Below are 16210 nucleotides of genomic sequence, written 5' to 3'. Positions count from 1 at the left end.
ACATGTGGGAATTGGGGTAAAGGCTGGATTCCCTTTATTTGTCCTTGCGCAAACAAACTCAATAAAGATGGCAGTGGTGGGATTTGAACCCACGCCTCCATAGAGACTGAAGCCTTAATCCAGCATCTTAGACCGCTCGGCCACACTACCCTGCTTTAGCAAAATATTCACACTTTCCCATCAGTTACCTAGAGCATCGGCACTCCCTTGTAACTTTGTCTTCTTTTTAATTTCCTTCTTTAATTAAAATTGTTATGGATCTCATGTTGCTCTTCCTTCATCGTTTTTGATTTTCTTTTTAAAACTGTTAATTTATCTCATGTTCCTCTTTCTTCCTTCGTGTATACATATAAATCGTTTCTGCTTTCATGTCTGTAGCAGATTGAATCTGAGAAACGCATGAGATAATTTCAATAACAGACGTGGGAATTGGGGTAAAAGCTGGATTCCCTTTATTTGTCCTTGCGCAAACAAACTCAATAAAGATGGCAGTGGTGGGATTTGAACCCACGCCTCCATAGAGACTGGAGCCTTAATAATCCAGAGCCTTTGACCGCTCGGCCACACTACCCTGCTGTAGCAAAATATTCACACTTTCCCATCAGTTACCTAGAGCATCGGCTCTCCCTTGTAACTCTGTCTTCTTTTTAATTTTCTTCTTTAATATATTTTTTTATGGATCTCATGTTGCTCTTCCTTCATCGTTTTTGATTTTCTTTTTAAAACTGTTAATTTATCTCATGTTCCTCTTTCTTCCTTCGTGTACACATATAATTTGTTTCTGCTTTTATGTCTGAAGCAGATTGAATCTGAAAAACGCAGCAGATAATTTCAATAACACACGTGGGAATTGGGGTAAAGGCTGGATTCCCTTTATTTGTCCTTGCGCAAACAAACTCAATAAAGATGGCAGTGGTGGGATTTGAACCCACGCCTCCATAGAGAGTGGAGCCTTATTCAAGCGCCTTAGACCGCTCGGCCACACTACCCTGCTTTAGCAAAATAATCACACTTTCCCATCAGTTACCTAGAGCATCGGCACTCCCTTGTAACTTTGTCTTCTTTTTAATTTCCTTCTTTTATTAAAATTGTTATGGATCTCATGTTGCTCTTCCTTCATCGTTTTTGATTTTCTTTTTAAAACTGTTAATTTATCTCATGTTCCTCTTTCTTCCTTCGTGTACACATATAAATCGTTTCTGCTTTCATGTCAGTAGCAGATTGAATCTGAGAAACGCATGAGATAATTTCAATAACAGACGTGGGAATTGGGGTAAAAGCTGGATTCCCTTTATTTGTCCTTGCGCAAACAAACTCAATAAAGATGGCAGTGGTGGGATTTGAACCCACGCCTCCATAGAGACTGGAAACTTAATCCAGCGCCTTAGAACGCTCGGCCACACTACCCTGCTTTAGCAAAATATTCACACTTTCCCATCAGTTACCTAGAGCATCGGCACTCCCTTGTAACTTTGTCTTCTTTTTAATTTTCTTCTTTAATTAATTTTTTTTTATGGATCTCATGTTGCTCTTCCTTCATCGTTTTTGTTTTTCTTTTTAAAAATGTTAATTTATCTCATGTTGCTCTTTCTTCCTTTGTGTACACATATAATTCGTTTCTGCTTTTATGTCTGAAGCAGATTGAATCTGAAAAACGCAGCAGATAATTTCAATAACAGACGTGGGAATTGGGGTAAAGGCTGGATTCCCTTTATTTGTCCTTCCGCAAACAAACTCAATAAAGATGGCAGTGGTGGGATTTGAACCCACGCCTCCATAGAGACTGGAGCCTTAATCCAGCGCCTTAGACCGCTCGGCCACACTACCCTAATTTAGCAAAATATTCACACTTTCCCATCAGTTACCTAGAGCATCGGCACTCCCTTATAACTTTGTCTTCTTTTTAATTTTCTTGTTTAATTAAAATTGTTATGGATCTCATGTTGCTCGTCCTTCATCGTTTTTGATTTTCTTTTAAAAATGTTAATTTATCTCATGTTGCTCTTTCTTCCTTCGTGTACACATATAATTCGTTTCTGCTTTTATGTCTGAAGCAGATTGAATCTGAAAAACGCATGAGATAATTTCAATAACAGACGTGGGAATTGGGGTAAAGGCTGGATTCCCTTTATTTGTCCTTGCGCAAACAAACTCAATAAAGATGGCAGTGGTGGGATTTGAACCCACGCCTCCGTAGAGACTGAAGGCTTAATCCAGCGCCTTAGACCGCTCGGCCACACTACCCTGCTGTAGCAAAATATTCACACTTTCCCATCAGTTACCTAGAGCATCGGCACTCCCTTGTAACTTTGTCTTCTTTTTAATTTTCTTCTTTAATATATTTTTTTATGGATCTCATGTTGCTCTTCCTTCATCGTTTTTGATTTTCTTTTTAAAACTGTTAATTTATCTCATGTTCCTCTTTCTTCCTTCGTGTACACATATAATTTGTTTCTGCTTTTATGTCTGAAGCAGATTGAATCTGAAAAACGCAGCAGATAATTTCAATACACGTGGGAATTGGGGTAAAGGCTGGATTCCCTTTATTTGTCCTTGCGCAAACAAACTCAATAAAAATGGCAGTGGTGGGATTTGAACCCACGCCTCCATAGAGACTGAAGCCTTAATCCAGCATCTTAGACCGCTCGGCCACACTACCCTGCTTTAGCAAAATAATCACACTTTCCCATCAGTTACCTAGAGCATCGGCACTCCCTTGTAACTTTGTCTTCTTTTTAATTTCCTTCTTTTATTAAAATTGTTATGGATCTCATGTTGCTCTTCCTTCATCGTTTTTGATTTTCTTTTTAAAACTGTTAATTTATCTCATGTTCCTCTTTCTTCCTTCGTGTACACATATAAATCGTTTCTGCTTTCATGTCAGTAGCAGATTGAATCTGAGAAACGCATGAGATAATTTCAATAACAGACGTGGGAATTGGGGTAAAAGCTGGATTCCCTTTATTTGTCCTTGCGCAAACAAACTCAATAAAGATGGCAGTGGTGGGATTTGAACCCACGCCTCCATAGAGACTGGAGCCTTAATCCAGCGCCTTAGACCGCTCGGCCACACTACCCTGCTTTAGCAAAATATTCACACTTTCCCATCAGTTACCTAGAGCATCGGCACTCCCTTGTAACTTTGTCTTCTTTTTAATTTTCTTCTTTAATTAAAATTGTTATGGATCTCATGTTGCTCTTCCTTCATCGTTTTTGATTTTCTTTTTAAAACTGTTAATTTATCTCATGTTCCTCTTTCTTCCTTCGTGTACACATATAAATCGTTTCTGCTTTCATGTCTGTAGCAGATTGAATCTGAGAAACGCATGAGATAATTTCAATAACAGACGTGGGAATTGGGGTAAAAGCTGGATTCCCTTTATTTGTCCTTGCGCAAACAAACTCAATAAAGATGGCAGTGTTGGGATTTGAACCCACGCCTCCATAGAGACTGGAGCCTTAATCCAGCGCCTTAGACCGCTCGGCCACACTACCATTCTTTAGCTAAATATTCACACTTTCCCATCAGTTACCTAGAGCATCGGCACTCCCTTGTAACTTTGTCTTCTTTTTAATTTTCTTCTTTAATTAATTTTTTTTTATGGATCTCATGTTGCTCTTCCTTCATCGTTTTTGATTTTCTTTTTAAAACTGTTAATTTATCTCATGTTGCTCTTTCTTCCTTCGTGTACACATATAATTCGTTTCTGCTTTTATGTGTAAAGCAGATTGAATCTGAAAAACGCAGCAGATAATTTCAATAACAGACGTGGGAATTGGGGTAAAGGCTGGATTCCCTTCATTTGTAATTGCGCAAACAAACTCAATAAAGATGGCAGTGGTGGGATTTGAACCCACTCCTCCATAGAGACTGGAGCCTTAATCCAGCGCCTTAGACCGCTCGGCCACACTACCCTGCTTTAGCAAATTATTCACACTTTCCCATCAGTTACCTAGAGCATCGGCACTCCCTTGTAACTTTGTCTTCTTTTTAATTTTCTTGTTTAATTAAAATTGTTATGGATCTCATGTTGCTCGTCCTTCATCGTTTTTGATTTTCTTTTTAAAAATGTTAATTTATCTCATGTTGCTCTTTCTTCCTTCGTGTACACATATAATTCGTTTCTGCTTTTATGTCTGAAGCAGATTGAATCTGAAAAACGCAGCAGATAATTTCAATAACAGACGTGGGAATTGGGGTAAAGGCTGGATTCCCTTTATTTGTCCTTGCGCAAACAAACTCAATAAAGATGGCAGTGGTGGGATTTGAACCCACGCCTCCATAGAGACTGGAGCCTTAATCCAGAGCCTTAGACCGCTCGGCCACACTACCCTGCTGTAGCAAAAAATTCACACTTTCCCATCAGTCACCTAGAGCATCGGCTCTCCCTTGTAACTTTGTCTTCTTTTTAATTTTCTTCTTGAATAATTTTTTTATGGATCTCATGTTGCTCTTCCTTCATCGTTTTTGATTTTCTTTTTAAAAGTGTTAATTTATCTCATGTTGCTCTTTCTTCCTTCGTGTACACATATAATTTGTTTCTGCTTTTATGTCTGAAGCAGATTGAATCTGAAAAACGCAGCAGATAATTTCAATAACACACGTGGGAATTGGGGTAAAGGCTGGATTCCCTTTATTTGTCCTTGCGCAAACAAACTCAATAAAGATGGCAGTGGTGGGATTTGAACCCACGCCTCCATAGAGACTGAAGCCTTAATCCAGCATCTTAGACCGCTCGGCCACACTACCCTGCTTTAGCAAAATATTCACACTTTCCCATCAGTTACCTAGAGCATCGGCACTCCCTTGTAACTTTGTCTTCTTTTTAATTTCCTTCTTTTATTAAAATTGTTATGGATCTCATGTTGCTCTTCCTTCATCGTTTTTGATTTTCTTTTTAAAACTGTTAATTTATCTCATGTTCCTCTTTCTTCCTTCGTGTATACATATAAATCGTTTCTGCTTTCATGTCTGTAGCAGATTGAATCTGAGAAACGCATGAGATAATTTCAATAACAGACGTGGGAATTGGGGTAAAAGCTGGATTCCCTTTATTTGTCCTTGCGCAAACAAACTCAATGAAGATGGCAGTGGTGGGATTTGAACCCACGCCTCCATAGAGACTGGAGCCTTAATCCAGAGCCTTAGACCGCTCGGCCACACTACCCTGCTTTAGCAAAATATTCACACTTTCCCATCAGTTACCTAGAGCATCGGCACTCCCTTGTAACTTTGTCTTCTTTTTAATTTTCTTCTTTAATTAAAATTGTTATGGATCTCATGTTGCTCTTCCTTCATCGTTTTTGATTTTCTTTTTAAAACTGTTAATTTATCTCATGTTCCTCTTTCTTCCTTCGTGTACACATATAAATCGTTTCTGCTTTCATGTCTGTAGCAGATTGAATCTGAGAAACGCATGAGATAATTTCAATAACAGACGTGGGAATTGGGGTAAAAGCTGGATTCCCTTTATTTGTCCTTGCGCAAACAAACTCAATAAAGATGGCAGTGTTGGGATTTGAACCCACGCCTCCATAGAGACTGGAACCTTAATCCAGCGCCTTAGACCGCTCGGCCACAATACCATTCTTTAGCTAAATATGCACACATTTCCCATCAGTTACCTAGAGCATCGGTACTCCCTTGTAACTTTGTCTTCTTTTTAATTTTCTTCTTTAATACATTTTTTTATGGATCTCATGTTGCTCTTCCTTCATCGTTTTTGATTTTCTTTTTAAAACTGTTAATTTATCTCATGTTGCTCTTTCTTCCTTCGTGTACACATATAATTTGTTTCTGCTTTTATGTCTGAAGCAGATTGAATCTGAAAAACGCAGCAGATAATTTCAATAACAGACGTGGGAATTAGGGTAAAGGCTGGATTCCCTTTATTTGTCCTTGCGCAAACAAACTCAATAAAGATGGCAGTGGTGGGATTTGAACCCACGCCTCCACAGAGACTGGAGCCTTTATCCATCGCCTTAGACCGCTCGGCCACACAACCCTGCTTTAGCAAAATATTCACACTTTCCCATCAGTTACCTAGAGCATCTGCACTCCCTTGTAACTTTGTCTTCTTTTAAATTTTCTTCTTTAATACATTTTTTTATGGATCTCATGTTAGTCTTCCTTCATCGTTTTTGATTTTCTTTTTAAAACTGTTAATTTATCTCATGTTGCTCTTTCTTCCTTCGTGTACACATATAATTCGTTTCTGCTTTTATGTCTAAAGCAGATTGAATCTGAAAAACGCAGCAGATAATTTCAATAACACACGTGGGAATTGGGGTAAAGGCTGGATTCCCTTCATTTGTAATTGCGCAAACAAACTCAATAAAGATGGCAGTGGTGGGATTTGAACCCACTCGTCCATAGAGACTGGAGCCTTAATCCAGCGCCTTTGACCGCTCGGCCACACTACCCTGCTTTAGCAAATTATTCACACTTTCCCATCAGTTACCTAGAGCATCGGCACTCCCTTGTAACTTTGTCTTCTTTTTAATTTTCTTCTTTAATTAATTTTTTTTTATGGATCTCATGTTGCTCTTCCTTCATCGTTTTTGATTTTCTTTTTAAAAATGTTAATTTATCTCATGTTGCTCTTTCTTCCTTTGTGTACACATTTAATTCGTTTCTGCTTTTATGTCTGAAGCAGATTGAATCTGAAAAACGCAGCAGATAATTTCAATAACAGACGTGGGAATTGGGGTAAAGGCTGGATTCCCTTTATTTGTCCTTCCGCAAACAAACTCAATAAAGATGGCAGTGGTGGGATTTGAACCCACGCCTCCATAGAGACTGGAGCCTTAATCTAGCGCCTTAGACCGCTCGGCCACACTACCCTAATTTAGCAAAATATTCACACTTTCCCATCAGTTACCTAGAGCATCGGCACTCCCTTATAACTTTGTCTTCTTTTTAATTTTCTTGTTTAATTAAAATTGTTATGGATCTCATGTTGCTCGTCCTTCATCGTTTTTGATTTTCTTTTTAAAAATGTTAATTTATCTCATGTTGCTCTTTCTTCCTTCGTGTACACATATAATTCGTTTCTGCTTTTATGTCTGAAGCAGATTGAATCTGAAAAACGCAGCAGATAATTTCAATAACAGACGTGGGAATTGGGGTAAAGGCTGGATTCCCTTTATTTGTCCTTGCGCAAACAAACTCAATAAAGATGGCAGTGGTGGGATTTGAACCCACGCCTCCATAGAGACTGGAGCCTTAATCCAGAGCCTTAGACCGCTCGGCCACACTACCCTGCTGTAGCAAGAAATTCACACTTTCCCATCAGTTACCTAGAGCATCGGCTCTCCCTTGTAACTTTGGCTTCTTTTTAATTTTCTTCTTGAATAATTTTTTTATGGATCTCATGTTGCTCTTCCTTCATCGTTTTTGATTTTCTTTTTAAAAGGGTTAATTTATCTCATGTTGCTCTTTCTTCCTTCGTGTACACATATAATTTGTTTCTGCTTTTATGTCTGAAGCAGATTGAATCTGAAAAACGCAGCAGATAATTTCAATAACACACGTGGGAATTGGGGTAAAGGCTGGATTCCCTTTATTTGTCCTTGCGCAAACAAACTCAATAAAGATGGCAGTGGTGGGATTTGAACCCACGCCTCCATAGAGACTGAAGCCTTAATCCAGCATCTTAGACCGCTCGGCCACACTACCTTGCTTTAGCAAAATATTCACACTTTCCCATCAGTTACCTAGAGCATCGGCACTCCCTTGTAACTTTGTCTTCTTTTTAATTTCCTTCTTTTATTAAAATTGTTATGGATCTCATGTTGCTCTTCCTTCATCGTTTTTGATTTTCTTTTTAAAACTGTTAATTTATCTCATGTTCCTCTTTCTTCCTTCGTGTATACATATAAATCGTTTCTGCTTTCATGTCTGTAGCAGATTGAATCTGAGAAACGCATGAGATAATTTCAATAACAGACGTGGGAATTGGGGTAAAAGCTGGATTCCCTTTATTTGTCCTTGCGCAAACAAACTCAATAAAGATGGCAGTGGTGGGATTTGAACCCACGCCTCCATAGAGACTGGAGCCTTAATCCAGAGCCTTAGACCGCTCGGCCACACTACCCTGCTGTAGCAAAATATTCACACTTTCCCATCAGTTACCTAGAGCATCGGTACTCCCTTGTAACTTTGTCTTCTTTTTAATTTTCTTCTTTAATACATTTTTTTATGGATCTCATGTTGCTCTTCCTTCATCGTTTTTGATTTTCTTTTTAAAACTGTTAATTTATCTCATGTTGCTCTTTCTTCCTTCGTGTACACATATAATTTGTTTCTGCTTTTATGTCTGAAGCAGATTGAATCTGAAAAACGCAGCAGATAATTTCAATAACAGACGTGGGAATTAGGGTAAAGGCTGGATTCCCTTTATTTGTCCTTGCGCAAACAAACTCAATAAAGATGGCAGTGGTGGGATTTGAACCCACGCCTCCACAGAGACTGGAGCCTTTATCCATCGCCTTAGACCGCTCGGCCACACAACCCTGCTTTAGCAAAATATTCACACTTTCCCATCAGTTACCTAGAGCATCTGCACTCCCTTGTAACTTTGTCTTCTTTTAAATTTTCTTCTTTAATACATTTTTTTATGGATCTCATGTTAGTCTTCCTTCATCGTTTTTGATTTTCTTTTTAAAACTGTTAATTTATCTCATGTTGCTCTTTCTTCCTTCGTGTACACATATAATTCGTTTCTGCTTTTATGTCTAAAGCAGATTGAATCTGAAAAACGCAGCAGATAATTTCAATAACAGACGTGGGAATTGGGGTAAAGGCTGGATTCCCTTCATTTGTAATTGCGCAAACAAACTCAATAAAGATGGCAGTGGTGGGATTTGAACCCACTCCTCCATAGAGACTGGAGCCTTAATCCAGCGCCTTAGACCGCTCGGCCACACTACCCTGCTTTAGCAAATTATTCACACTTTCCCATCAGTAACCTAGAGCATCGGCACTCCCTTGTAAATTTGTCTTCTTTATAATTTTCTTCTTTAATTAAATTTTTTATGGATCTCATGTTGCTCTTCCTTCATCGTTTTTGATTTTCTTTTTAAAACTGTTAATTTATCTCATGTTTCTCTTTATTCCTTCGTGTACACATATAATTCGTTTCTGCTTTTATGTCTGAAGCAGATTGAATCTGAAAAACGCAGCAGATAATTTCAATTACAGACGTGGGAATTGGGGTAAAGGCTGGATTCCCTTTATTTGTCCTTGCGCAAACACACTCAATAAAGATGCTAGTGGTGGGATTTGAACCCACGCCTCCGTAGAGACTGGAGCCTTAATCCAGCACCTTAGACCGCTCGGCCACACTACCCTGCTTCAGCAAAATATTCACACTTTCCCATCAGTTACCTAGAGCATCGGCACTCCCTTGTAACTTTGTCTTCTTTTTAATTTTCTTGTTTAATTAAAATTGTTATGGATCTCATGTTGCTCTTCCTTCATCGTTTTTGATTTTCTTTTTAAAACTGTTAATTTATCTCATGTTGCTCTTTCTTTCTTCGTGTACACATATAATTCGTTTCTGCTTTTATGTCTGAAGCAGATTGAATCTGAAAAACGCAGCAGATAATTTCAATTACAGACGTGGGATTTGGGGTAAAGGCTGGATTCCCTTTATTTGTCCTTGCGCAAACAAACTCAATAAAGATGGCAGTGCTGGGATTTGAACCCACTCCTCCATAGAGACTGGAGCCTTAATCCAGCGCCTTAGACCGCTCGGCCACACTACCCTGCTTTAGCAAATTATTCACACTTTCCCATCAGTTACCTAGAGCATCGGCACTCCCTTGTAAATTTGTCTTCTTTATAATTTTCTTCTTTAATAAAAAAAATTATGGATCTCATGTTGCTCTTCCTTCATCGTTTTTGATTTTCTTTTTAAAACTGTTAATTTATCTCATGTTTCTCTTTATTCCTTCGTGTACACATATAATTCGTTTCTGCTTTTATGTCTGAAGCAGATTGAATCTGAAAAACGCAGCAGATAATTTCAATTACAGACGTGGGAATTGGGGTAAAGGCTGGATACCCTTTATTTGTCCTTGCGCAAACACACTCAATAAAGATGGCAGTGCTGGGATTTGAACCCACGCCTCCGTAGAGACTGGAGCCTTAATCCAGCACCTTAGACCGCTCGGCCACACTACCCTGCTTCAGCAAAATATTCACACTTTCCCATCAGTTACCTAGAGCATCGGCACTCCCTTGTAACTTTGTCTTCTTTTTAATTTTCTTGTTTAATTAAAATTGTTATGGATCTCATGTTGCTCTTCCTTCATCGTTTTTGATTTTCTTTTTAAAACTGTTAATTTATCTCATGTTGCTCTTTCTTTCTTCGTGTACACATATAATTTGTTTCTGCTTTTATGTCTGAAGCAGATTGAATCTGAAAAACGCAGCAGATAATTTCAATTACAGACGTGGGAATTGGGGTAAAGGCTGGATTCCCTTTATTTGTCCTTGCGCAAACAAACTCAATAAAGATGGCAGTGCTGGGATTTGAACCCACGCCTCCGTAGAGACTGGAGCCTTAATCCAGAGCCTTAGACCGCTCGGCCACACTACCCTGCTGTAGCAAAAAATTCACACTTTCCCATCAGTTACCTAGAGCATCGGCTCTCCCTTGTAACTTTGTCTTCTTTTTAATTTTCTTCTTAAATAATTTTTTTATGGATCTCATGTTGCTCTTCCTTCATCGTTTTTGATTTTCTTTTTAAAAGTGTTAATTTATCTCATGTTGCTCTTTCTTCCTTCGTGTACACATATAATATGTTTCTGCTTTTATGTCTGAAGCAGATTGAATCTGAAAAACGCAGCAGATAATTTCAATAACAGACGTGGGAATTGGGGTAAAGGCTGGATTCCCTTTATTTGTCCTTGCGCAAACAAACTCAATAAAGATGGCAGTGGTGGGATTTGAACCCACGCCTCCATAGAGACTGAAGCCTTAATCCAGCGGCTTAGACCGCTCGGCCACACTACCCTGCTTTAGAAAAATATTCACACTTTCCTATCAGTTACCTAGAGCATCGGCACTCCCTTGTAACTTTGTCTTCTTTTTAATTTCCTTCTTTTATTAAAATTGTTATGGATCTCATGTTGCTCTTCCTTCATCGTTTTTGATTTTCTTTTTAAAACTGTTAATTTATCTCATGTTCCTCTTTCTTCCTTCGTGTACACATACAAATCGTTTCTGCTTTCATGTCTGTAGCAGATTGAATCTGAGAAACGCATGAGATAATTTCAATAACAGACGTGGGAATTGGGGTAAAAGCTGGATTCCCTTTATTTGTCCTTGCGCAAACAAACTCAATAAAGATGGCAGTGGTGGGATTTGAACCCACGCCTCCATAGAGACTGGAGCCTTAATCCAGCGCCTTAGACCGCTCGGCCACACTACCCTGCTTTAGCAAAATATTCACACTTTCCCATCAGTTACCTAGAGCATCGGCACTCCCTTGTAACTTTGTCTTCTTTTTAATTTTCTTCTTTAATAAAAAAAATTATGGATCTCATGTTGCTCTTCCTTCATCGTTTTTGATTTTCTTTTTAAAACTGTTAATTTATCTCATGTTTCTCTTTATTCCTTCGTGTACACATATAATTCGTTTCTGCTTTTATGTCTGAAGCAGATTGAATCTGAAAAACGCAAAAGATAATTTCAATTACAGACGTGGGAATTGGGGTAAAGGCTGGATTCCCTTTATTTGTCCTTGCACAAACACACTCAATAAAGATGCCAGTGGTGGGATTTGAACCCACGCCTCCGTAGAGACTGGAGTCTTAATCCAGCGCCTTAGACCGCTCGGCCACAATACCCTGCTTTAGGAAATTATTCACACTTTCCCATCAGTTACCTAGAGCATCTGCACTCCCTTGTAACTTTGTCTTCTTTTAAATTTTCTTCTTTAATACATTTTTTTATGGATCTCATGTTAGTCTTCCTTCATCGTTTTTGATTTTCTTTTTAAAACTGTTAATTTATCTCATGTTGCTCTTTCTTCCTTCGTGTACACATATAATTCATTTCTGCTTTTATGTCTAAAGCAGATTGAATCTGAAAAACGCAGCAGATAATTTCAATAACACACGTGGGAATTGGGGTAAAGGCTGGATTCCCTTCATTTGTAATTGCGCAAACAAACTCAATAAAGATGGCAGTGGTGGGATTTGAACCCACGCCTCCATAGAGACTGGAGCCTTAATCCAGCGCCTTAGACCGCTCGGCCACACTACCCTGCTTTAGGAAATTATTCACACTTTCCCATCAGTTACCTAGAGCATCGGCACTCCCTTGTAACTTTGTCTTCTTTTTAATTTTCTTCTTTAATTAAAATTTTTATGGATCTCATGTTGCTCTTCCTTCATCGTTTTTTATTTTCTTTTTAAAAATGTTAATTTATCTCATGTTGCTCTTTCTTCCTTCGTGTACACATATAATTCGTTTCTGCTTTTATGTCTGAAGCAGATTGAATCTGAAAAACGCAGCAGATAATTTAAATTACAGACGTGGGAATTGGGGTAAAGGCTGGATTCCCTTTATTTGTCCTTGCGCAAACAAACTCAATAAAGATGGCAGTGGTGGGATTTGAACCCACGCCTCCATAGAGACTGGAGCCTTAATCCAGAGCCTTAGACCGCTCGGCCACACTACCCTGCTGTAGCAAAATATTCACACTTTCCCATCAGTTACCTAGAGCATCGGTACTCCCTTGTAACTTTGTCTTCTTTTTAATTTTCTTCTTTAATACATTTTTTTATGGATCTCATGTTGCTCTTCCTTCATCGTTTTTGATTTTCTTTTTAAAACTGTTAATTTATCTCATGTTGCTCTTTCTTCCTTCGTGTACACATATAATTTGTTTCTGCTTTTATGTCTGAAGCAGATTGAATCTGAAAAACGCAGCAGATAATTTCAATAACAGACGTGGGAATTAGGGTAAAGGCTGGATTCCCTTTATTTGTCCTTGCGCAAACAAACTCAATAAAGATGGCAGTGGTGGGATTTGAACCCACGCCTCCACAGAGACTGGAGCCTTTATCCATCGCCTTAGACCGCTCGGCCACACAACCCTGCTTTAGCAAAATATTCACACTTTCCCATCAGTTACCTAGAGCATCTGCACTCCCTTGTAACTTTGTCTTCTTTTAAATTTTCTTCTTTAATACATTTTTTTATGGATCTCATGTTAGTCTTCCTTCATCGTTTTTGATTTTCTTTTTAAAACTGTTAATTTATCTCATGTTGCTCTTTCTTCCTTCGTGTACACATATAATTCGTTTCTGCTTTTATGTCTAAAGCAGATTGAATCTGAAAAACGCAGCAGATAATTTCAATAACAGACGTGGGAATTGGGGTAAAGGCTGGATTCCCTTCATTTGTAATTGCGCAAACAAACTCAATAAAGATGGCAGTGGTGGGATTTGAACCCACTCCTCCATAGAGACTGGAGCCTTAATCCAGCGCCTTAGACCGCTCGGCCACACTACCCTGCTTTAGCAAATTATTCACACTTTCCCATCAGTAACCTAGAGCATCGGCACTCCCTTGTAAATTTGTCTTCTTTATAATTTTCTTCTTTAATTAAATTTTTTATGGATCTCATGTTGCTCTTCCTTCATCGTTTTTGATTTTCTTTTTAAAACTGTTAATTTATCTCATGTTTCTCTTTATTCCTTCGTGTACACATATAATTCGTTTCTGCTTTTATGTCTGAAGCAGATTGAATCTGAAAAACGCAGCAGATAATTTCAATTACAGACGTGGGAATTGGGGTAAAGGCTGGATACCCTTTATTTGTCCTTGCGCAAACACACTCAATAAAGATGGCAGTGCTGGGATTTGAACCCACGCCTCCGTAGAGACTGGAGCCTTAATCCAGCACCTTAGACCGCTCGGCCACACTACCCTGCTTCAGCAAAATATTCACACTTTCCCATCAGTTACCTAGAGCATCGGCACTCCCTTGTAACTTTGTCTTCTTTTTAATTTTCTTGTTTAATTAAAATTGTTATGGATCTCATGTTGCTCTTCCTTCATCGTTTTTGATTTTCTTTTTAAAACTGTTAATTTATCTCATGTTGCTCTTTCTTTCTTCGTGTACACATATAATTTGTTTCTGCTTTTATGTCTGAAGCAGATTGAATCTGAAAAACGCAGCAGATAATTTCAATTACAGACGTGGGAATTGGGGTAAAGGCTGGATTCCCTTTATTTGTCCTTGCGCAAACAAACTCAATAAAGATGGCAGTGCTGGGATTTGAACCCACGCCTCCGTAGAGACTGGAGCCTTAATCCAGAGCCTTAGACCGCTCGGCCACACTACCCTGCTGTAGCAAAAAATTCACACTTTCCCATCAGTTACCTAGAGCATCGGCTCTCCCTTGTAACTTTGTCTTCTTTTTAATTTTCTTCTTAAATAATTTTTTTATGGATCTCATGTTGCTCTTCCTTCATCGTTTTTGATTTTCTTTTTAAAAGTGTTAATTTATCTCATGTTGCTCTTTCTTCATCGTTTTTGATTTTCTTTTTAAAACTGTTAATTTATCTCATGTTGCTCTTTCTTTCTTCGTGTACACATATAATATGTTTCTGCTTTTATGTCTGAAGCAGATTGAATCTGAAAAACGCAGCAGATAATTTCAATAACACACGTGGGAATTGGGGTAAAGGCTGGATTCCCTTTATTTGTCCTTGCGCAAACAAACTCAATAAAGATGGCAGTGGTGGGATTTGAACCCACGCCTCCATAGAGACTGAAGCCTTAATCCAGCGGCTTAGACCGCTCGGCCACACTACCCTGCTTTAGAAAAATATTCACACTTTCCTATCAGTTACCTAGAGCATCGGCACTCCCTTGTAACTTTGTCTTCTTTTTAATTTCCTTCTTTTATTAAAATTGTTATGGATCTCATGTTGCTCTTCCTTCATCGTTTTTGATTTTCTTTTTAAAACTGTTAATTTATCTCATGTTCCTCTTTCTTCCTTCGTGTACACATACAAATCGTTTCTGCTTTCATGTCTGTAGCAGATTGAATCTGAGAAACGCATGAGATAATTTCAATAACAGACGTGGGAATTGGGGTAAAAGCTGGATTCCCTTTATTTGTCCTTGCGCAAACAAACTCAATAAAGATGGCAGTGGTGGGATTTGAACCCACGCCTCCATAGAGACTGGAGCCTTAATCCAGCGCCTTAGACCGCTCGGCCACACTACCCTGCTTTAGCAAAATATTCACACTTTCCCATCAGTTACCTAGAGCATCGGCACTCCCTTGTAACTTTGTCTTCTTTTTAATTTTCTTCTTTAATAAAAAAAATTATGGATCTCATGTTGCTCTTCCTTCATCGTTTTTGATTTTCTTTTTAAAACTGTTAATTTATCTCATGTTTCTCTTTATTCCTTCGTGTACACATATAATTCGTTTCTGCTTTTATGTCTGAAGCAGATTGAATCTGAAAAACGCAAAAGATAATTTCAATTACAGACGTGGGAATTGGGGTAAAGGCTGGATTCCCTTTATTTGTCCTTGCACAAACACACTCAATAAAGATGCCAGTGGTGGGATTTGAACCCACGCCTCCGTAGAGACTGGAGTCTTAATCCAGCGCCTTAGACCGCTCGGCCACAATACCCTGCTTTAGGAAATTATTCACACTTTCCCATCAGTTACCTAGAGCATCTGCACTCCCTTGTAACTTTGTCTTCTTTTAAATTTTCTTCTTTAATACATTTTTTTATGGATCTCATGTTAGTCTTCCTTCATCGTTTTTGATTTTCTTTTTAAAACTGTTAATTTATCTCATGTTGCTCTTTCTTCCTTCGTGTACACATATAATTCATTTCTGCTTTTATGTCTAAAGCAGATTGAATCTGAAAAACGCAGCAGATAATTTCAATAACACACGTGGGAATTGGGGTAAAGGCTGGATTCCCTTCATTTGTAATTGCGCAAACAAACTCAATAAAGATGGCAGTGGTGGGATTTGAACCCACGCCTCCATAGAGACTGGAGCCTTAATCCAGCGCCTTAGACCGCTCGGCCACACTACCCTGCTTTAGGAAATTATTCACACTTTCCCATCAGTTACCTAGAGCATCGGCACTCCCTTGTAACTTTGTCTTCTTTTTAATTTTCTTCTTTAATTAAAATTTTTATGGATCTCATGTT

General features: G+C 38.6%; 35 non-coding genes across 35 annotated transcripts; all 35 read right to left on the bottom strand.

Annotated features, from left to right (window-relative positions):
- Positions 1–68: 68 nt before the first annotated feature.
- On the bottom strand, positions 69–150 carry trnal-aag (transfer RNA leucine (anticodon AAG)). The gene has a single exon. It is a non-coding gene; the product is annotated as a tRNA-Leu (tRNA).
- A 336-nt stretch (positions 151–486) lies between these two features.
- On the bottom strand, positions 487–571 carry trnan-auu (transfer RNA asparagine (anticodon AUU)). Its single transcript is given in 2 exon segments — positions 487–530; positions 534–571. It is a non-coding gene; the product is annotated as a tRNA-Asn (tRNA).
- A 754-nt stretch (positions 572–1325) lies between these two features.
- Positions 1326–1407, bottom strand: trnal-aag (transfer RNA leucine (anticodon AAG)). The gene has a single exon. It is a non-coding gene; the product is annotated as a tRNA-Leu (tRNA).
- A 338-nt stretch (positions 1408–1745) lies between these two features.
- On the bottom strand, positions 1746–1827 carry trnal-aag (transfer RNA leucine (anticodon AAG)). Its single transcript has one exon. It is a non-coding gene; the product is annotated as a tRNA-Leu (tRNA).
- Positions 1828–2162: 335 nt separating this feature from the next.
- trnal-aag (transfer RNA leucine (anticodon AAG)) lies at positions 2163–2244 on the bottom strand. Its single transcript has one exon. It is a non-coding gene; the product is annotated as a tRNA-Leu (tRNA).
- A 333-nt stretch (positions 2245–2577) lies between these two features.
- trnal-aag (transfer RNA leucine (anticodon AAG)) lies at positions 2578–2659 on the bottom strand. Its single transcript has one exon. It is a non-coding gene; the product is annotated as a tRNA-Leu (tRNA).
- A 336-nt stretch (positions 2660–2995) lies between these two features.
- Positions 2996–3077, bottom strand: trnal-aag (transfer RNA leucine (anticodon AAG)). The gene has a single exon. It is a non-coding gene; the product is annotated as a tRNA-Leu (tRNA).
- Positions 3078–3413: 336 nt separating this feature from the next.
- Positions 3414–3495, bottom strand: trnal-aag (transfer RNA leucine (anticodon AAG)). Its single transcript has one exon. It is a non-coding gene; the product is annotated as a tRNA-Leu (tRNA).
- Positions 3496–3833: 338 nt separating this feature from the next.
- trnal-aag (transfer RNA leucine (anticodon AAG)) lies at positions 3834–3915 on the bottom strand. Its single transcript has one exon. It is a non-coding gene; the product is annotated as a tRNA-Leu (tRNA).
- A 336-nt stretch (positions 3916–4251) lies between these two features.
- trnal-aag (transfer RNA leucine (anticodon AAG)) lies at positions 4252–4333 on the bottom strand. The gene has a single exon. It is a non-coding gene; the product is annotated as a tRNA-Leu (tRNA).
- A 335-nt stretch (positions 4334–4668) lies between these two features.
- On the bottom strand, positions 4669–4750 carry trnal-aag (transfer RNA leucine (anticodon AAG)). The gene has a single exon. It is a non-coding gene; the product is annotated as a tRNA-Leu (tRNA).
- Positions 4751–5086: 336 nt separating this feature from the next.
- On the bottom strand, positions 5087–5168 carry trnal-aag (transfer RNA leucine (anticodon AAG)). Its single transcript has one exon. It is a non-coding gene; the product is annotated as a tRNA-Leu (tRNA).
- Positions 5169–5504: 336 nt separating this feature from the next.
- trnal-aag (transfer RNA leucine (anticodon AAG)) lies at positions 5505–5586 on the bottom strand. Its single transcript has one exon. It is a non-coding gene; the product is annotated as a tRNA-Leu (tRNA).
- Positions 5587–6341: 755 nt separating this feature from the next.
- trnal-aag (transfer RNA leucine (anticodon AAG)) lies at positions 6342–6423 on the bottom strand. The gene has a single exon. It is a non-coding gene; the product is annotated as a tRNA-Leu (tRNA).
- A 338-nt stretch (positions 6424–6761) lies between these two features.
- trnal-aag (transfer RNA leucine (anticodon AAG)) lies at positions 6762–6843 on the bottom strand. Its single transcript has one exon. It is a non-coding gene; the product is annotated as a tRNA-Leu (tRNA).
- Positions 6844–7179: 336 nt separating this feature from the next.
- trnal-aag (transfer RNA leucine (anticodon AAG)) lies at positions 7180–7261 on the bottom strand. The gene has a single exon. It is a non-coding gene; the product is annotated as a tRNA-Leu (tRNA).
- A 335-nt stretch (positions 7262–7596) lies between these two features.
- On the bottom strand, positions 7597–7678 carry trnal-aag (transfer RNA leucine (anticodon AAG)). Its single transcript has one exon. It is a non-coding gene; the product is annotated as a tRNA-Leu (tRNA).
- Positions 7679–8014: 336 nt separating this feature from the next.
- trnal-aag (transfer RNA leucine (anticodon AAG)) lies at positions 8015–8096 on the bottom strand. The gene has a single exon. It is a non-coding gene; the product is annotated as a tRNA-Leu (tRNA).
- Positions 8097–8850: 754 nt separating this feature from the next.
- On the bottom strand, positions 8851–8932 carry trnal-aag (transfer RNA leucine (anticodon AAG)). Its single transcript has one exon. It is a non-coding gene; the product is annotated as a tRNA-Leu (tRNA).
- Positions 8933–9268: 336 nt separating this feature from the next.
- Positions 9269–9350, bottom strand: trnal-aag (transfer RNA leucine (anticodon AAG)). The gene has a single exon. It is a non-coding gene; the product is annotated as a tRNA-Leu (tRNA).
- A 336-nt stretch (positions 9351–9686) lies between these two features.
- On the bottom strand, positions 9687–9768 carry trnal-aag (transfer RNA leucine (anticodon AAG)). The gene has a single exon. It is a non-coding gene; the product is annotated as a tRNA-Leu (tRNA).
- A 336-nt stretch (positions 9769–10104) lies between these two features.
- trnal-aag (transfer RNA leucine (anticodon AAG)) lies at positions 10105–10186 on the bottom strand. Its single transcript has one exon. It is a non-coding gene; the product is annotated as a tRNA-Leu (tRNA).
- Positions 10187–10522: 336 nt separating this feature from the next.
- trnal-aag (transfer RNA leucine (anticodon AAG)) lies at positions 10523–10604 on the bottom strand. The gene has a single exon. It is a non-coding gene; the product is annotated as a tRNA-Leu (tRNA).
- Positions 10605–10939: 335 nt separating this feature from the next.
- Positions 10940–11021, bottom strand: trnal-aag (transfer RNA leucine (anticodon AAG)). Its single transcript has one exon. It is a non-coding gene; the product is annotated as a tRNA-Leu (tRNA).
- Positions 11022–11357: 336 nt separating this feature from the next.
- Positions 11358–11439, bottom strand: trnal-aag (transfer RNA leucine (anticodon AAG)). The gene has a single exon. It is a non-coding gene; the product is annotated as a tRNA-Leu (tRNA).
- A 336-nt stretch (positions 11440–11775) lies between these two features.
- Positions 11776–11857, bottom strand: trnal-aag (transfer RNA leucine (anticodon AAG)). The gene has a single exon. It is a non-coding gene; the product is annotated as a tRNA-Leu (tRNA).
- Positions 11858–12193: 336 nt separating this feature from the next.
- Positions 12194–12275, bottom strand: trnal-aag (transfer RNA leucine (anticodon AAG)). The gene has a single exon. It is a non-coding gene; the product is annotated as a tRNA-Leu (tRNA).
- A 336-nt stretch (positions 12276–12611) lies between these two features.
- Positions 12612–12693, bottom strand: trnal-aag (transfer RNA leucine (anticodon AAG)). The gene has a single exon. It is a non-coding gene; the product is annotated as a tRNA-Leu (tRNA).
- A 754-nt stretch (positions 12694–13447) lies between these two features.
- Positions 13448–13529, bottom strand: trnal-aag (transfer RNA leucine (anticodon AAG)). Its single transcript has one exon. It is a non-coding gene; the product is annotated as a tRNA-Leu (tRNA).
- A 336-nt stretch (positions 13530–13865) lies between these two features.
- Positions 13866–13947, bottom strand: trnal-aag (transfer RNA leucine (anticodon AAG)). The gene has a single exon. It is a non-coding gene; the product is annotated as a tRNA-Leu (tRNA).
- A 336-nt stretch (positions 13948–14283) lies between these two features.
- trnal-aag (transfer RNA leucine (anticodon AAG)) lies at positions 14284–14365 on the bottom strand. Its single transcript has one exon. It is a non-coding gene; the product is annotated as a tRNA-Leu (tRNA).
- Positions 14366–14756: 391 nt separating this feature from the next.
- trnal-aag (transfer RNA leucine (anticodon AAG)) lies at positions 14757–14838 on the bottom strand. Its single transcript has one exon. It is a non-coding gene; the product is annotated as a tRNA-Leu (tRNA).
- A 336-nt stretch (positions 14839–15174) lies between these two features.
- trnal-aag (transfer RNA leucine (anticodon AAG)) lies at positions 15175–15256 on the bottom strand. The gene has a single exon. It is a non-coding gene; the product is annotated as a tRNA-Leu (tRNA).
- A 336-nt stretch (positions 15257–15592) lies between these two features.
- Positions 15593–15674, bottom strand: trnal-aag (transfer RNA leucine (anticodon AAG)). The gene has a single exon. It is a non-coding gene; the product is annotated as a tRNA-Leu (tRNA).
- A 336-nt stretch (positions 15675–16010) lies between these two features.
- On the bottom strand, positions 16011–16092 carry trnal-aag (transfer RNA leucine (anticodon AAG)). Its single transcript has one exon. It is a non-coding gene; the product is annotated as a tRNA-Leu (tRNA).
- Positions 16093–16210: the final 118 nt, after the last annotated feature.

This window comes from Salvelinus fontinalis, chromosome 40, assembly GCF_029448725.1.
Source record: "Salvelinus fontinalis isolate EN_2023a chromosome 40, ASM2944872v1, whole genome shotgun sequence".
NCBI classification, from domain to species: Eukaryota; Metazoa; Chordata; class Actinopteri; order Salmoniformes; family Salmonidae; genus Salvelinus; species Salvelinus fontinalis.
This window is presented reverse-complemented; position numbering and strand designations above follow the sequence as displayed.